The sequence below is a fragment of the Callospermophilus lateralis genome, unplaced genomic scaffold, assembly GCF_048772815.1.
Source record: "Callospermophilus lateralis isolate mCalLat2 unplaced genomic scaffold, mCalLat2.hap1 Scaffold_89, whole genome shotgun sequence".
NCBI classification, from domain to species: Eukaryota; Metazoa; Chordata; class Mammalia; order Rodentia; family Sciuridae; genus Callospermophilus; species Callospermophilus lateralis.
In genome coordinates, this window is record NW_027517018.1 from 674,170 (window position 1) to 678,096 (window position 3,927).

The window sequence follows — 3,927 nt, forward strand, 5'->3', positions numbered from 1 at the left end:
TAGTAATATAGTATACATTGTTGGCATAATTCCAGATGATGAAAGCAAGTCAATATCTTTTACCTAAGGAATCACAAGGAAATTAAGGTCCAGAATTTATTGCCTACAAAATTTCCTTACAATGCCTCTGCTGAATTTCATCAGTAAGAAATATGTATTTTTTGTTTGCTTGAATACTTTACGTGTTTGCTGCTTCCTGAGAGTATACTTTTTCAAATGCTTTATTGATTACCTAAGAACAATTAATTAAAAGGCTCTGGAAAAGAATTGAGAGCCAACAGGTAGAAAGTGTATAGAGCCCATGAAAGAGTATTATTAATTTGTAAGTAAATCAGTATGGTAATCTCTATGTCAATGTGAAAAATTTGGAATACATTTTTCAAATATCTATAGAGTACTAGCTTGGAGATTTTTAAATTGATGTTTATGAAATATTACTTCTGAAAAATCAAAAATATTTTGCAAATTATTGGACAGAGTTTATGTCAGAGTTATGTTTTATGTACTAATATCAGTAGAAAAATCACACTTTCTAATATCCTGATTTTTTTCTGCTATACATCACATTGCATGAGAGCCCTTCTTTGCACTTATCCTTCCTGAATCTTTGATGTGGTCTTTTGACCCTGAAACTTTTGAGCACCTGCTTAACTTTTACTTCATTAGCCCATTAAATTGTGCAGGTAACTGATGTTCTTTGCCTCTCAGGATCTTAATAAACTCAACATCAGTTATATTCATCTCCTTTCTCTTTCTCATAACACAGTCTGTGTTTCTCAAAGCATGGCCCTTGGAATAGTAGCATAACCAACCTGGAATTGTGTTAGAAAGCCAGATTCTCAAGGTCCACCCTATTCAGTTTAAATATCAGACCTAACAGAAAGTAAAGCAGTAGTCTGGGCTTAACCAGGCTCTGCAGGTCATTCAGACACACTGAACTTTTAGATCTAACAGGATTAAGTATGGCCACACCATGGATCATGTACATCATCATCAGTTGGAAACTTTTTACTCCAAAATATCTCTTCTTCATTTTCTTGCCATCACTTATTTCCAGGCCCTTAAATTTGCTAAACTAATATTTTCTATGATCTAGAGGTTAGATTATCTACTGGCCTTGCCCTTATGCACTCTACATCCCTTCCATGATGCCTATTAGCTGGAAAATGTCACTTAGTTGGTTTTCTTCAACATAGACTTTTGGCAAAAATCTATTAGATTGAGAAATTCAAGCTATTTTCTTTCTCTAGGCACTAGTTGCTTGTTTGTACATGAACCTTCTTTTTAAATTCCTAATATTTCTAACATCCACTCCCTTTTTTCAAGAGTGACATATCTACTTAATCTTTCACACTGTGGGCTGATGACCTTGTCTCTGGAAAAAGAACAAATGTACACAAACAAGTTCCCTCAATTTCCAACTGCTGGTCTTCAAACCACCTCTACAGAGATTTTGTCTAACAGAAAAGTAAAGGTGAGTTTTGTTCTGCAGGTGCTGATACCCTCCTTGTGACTACATTAACCTTTCTCCTCAGGTATAGCAGGGGAATGCAGGATCTCTAGGAGGAGAAGTTCAAGGCCACATATTGACAGAGAGGGTAACACTATGAGTGATGACAATGTCATAGGTGAGAAATAGATCCATGGTGAGCCTGAAGAGAAGCTGTTTTGTGGTGGCTGTTTGTAGATAACTGGATTTGGAAGAGAGGTGAGAAGGGAAAAATGAAAGTAGGGCATTAAGAAAATAGTAGAAGGGATGCAAGAGTGTGCCTGCTCCACAATTAAAAGAAATGTTTCTATGCAGCAGAGGATGCGAGTGGCAGACCACTGGTTCTTCACTGCCACCCTGTGTATATGGCTGATTTTCTCTTCTGTAAAGTCAAGCATAGGATAGATCCACTCCACAGGCTGCTCCTGGCACAAATTTTTCCAACATTTCCATCAGAACCAAAAGGATTTCTTCCCAGATCCAGTTCAATGCCATCAGGATTCTGATTGGTCCTGTCTGTTTTGTGTCCAGATCTAAGGCTACAGAAAGAGGGAGAAGACAGTCTTAAGATTGACAGTCCACAGGAAAAACACAGGATGGTTGGAGAAGCTCTTCTTAACTCTCCCACAAAAGGTATGTACATTGAACTCTCTGGTTAGGAAGAACTCATATACAGGGACACAGAAACAGTATCACCTAAATGTAGTGAGTGTTGGATGGAAACCAAGGCATCTCTCTAACACTGTATATGTGAGTGTTTTATATATGTGTGTATATGCTATGTATTTTATATGTATATGTATGTATACTTGTATCAAGGCATGCCTTGAGTGTGTATGCACATGGGTGGGTTTATATAGACATACAAGTGTGCTTACCTAGGTATGGGTAAATAGTTGTTGAAGTGTGTCATAGGCCACATACTCTGGAAGCAGAGGCTGAGATTGTCTGTGTATAACATGCTCATTGGTGATCTGCACTCATGATAGGAAGAGAAAAGAAGTTGTGTTTGGCAATGGAAGAAGTGAAATTTCAATGTAGCTTGACTATGCCTGTATAAGACAGTAGAGAGTTCTGAAACAAGTGTCACTACTAAGTGTTATCTTACTCAGATGGAAATGTCTAGACCAAAGTGGCCAGGCCTTGATCTTCCTACTTCACTCACCACTGGATGTGGCCTGCCCAGAAAGGCATGATGCTGGGGGAAATGCTCTCTGCAACTGAGGTAGAGACTGATGGTAAAGGCTGCCATGCTGAGAGCCATAGCCAAGTAGGAATGACACATGGCATTTTTGGGTTGAAAGGTGACCCTGCTCAGGTATTAAGGTGGCTCTGGGTTTAGGGTGGATTCTGCTGGGAATAGGGCAGCTCCAGGTTTAGGGTGGATCCTGCTGGGATTAGGGCATATCCTGCTGCTTCAGGCACCCCCTTCTTTGGAGTTCCTGTTGAGTTCTCATGGGGTTCTGAGAGTATTGGTATGCAAAGCCCGGTGGAGGGAGTGTATTTTCCCAGAATGTGCGTGTAGAGTGCTGGTGAGAGTTCGGGAATAAAGAATTGCTGTTTGAATCTAAAAGGCTGTGTGGTGGGTTGGTTATTTTGTGCCCAGCCAGACTGCGGCACTGCCATTTGCACTCCTTTGTACTAGGCAGCAAACCTCCTTGAAAGAGAAATAAAGAAGCTGCATCTGCATGGCTACAATACCTGAGTAGAGGAAGCAATTCTGTTGAATGCCTTCTCAGGCCACACTACCATGTGTCTGTTCCAGTCTGGAAGCAATAAATGTAAGCGGAGGATGTCGGGGCTCAGATTAGTCTCCAGTGACTCCAGGAAAAGTAAATTCCTAGTTCTAGTATGAGTAGGTATAATAAATTCAAAATGACTACATCTTAAAAATACATCTATCATCAAGAACTGCAGTGTGTATTGCCTTTCCCCAAATGCATTGGCCTTTGAGTGATTTGGTCTCTGGGTTATATCAGAAGTACTGTGGTAACTCTAGGTATGACTTCAAAAGTAATTACTCTCTAGAAGCATTGTGCTACTCACTATGTCCAACTGCACTGATGGAGAGATCACACAGAGGAACTCCAAGAGTATGGGGATATGGAGAAGGACCCATGTGAGCCCAACCACCAGCCATCCTCACCAAGCTACCAGGCACGTGAGTGATGCCTACACACCAGCTAATTACCACCAGGTAAACAAGCTGATGCCCATTAGCCAAGCCCTGCTGAACACTGAAAAAATGGGATGACATGATAAAATTCAGTTGTTTAATGTCCCTACATTTTCAGGTCACTACAGATATGCAGGAACAGATGACTATAAATGTGGGCAGAAACAGAGCCAAAGATGGACATGGAAAGTTCTGGATCAGTAAAGATGTAAGGGTCTCAGTGCAAGGACAGCCCAGTGAGGGTCAAGATGGGTATAAATTA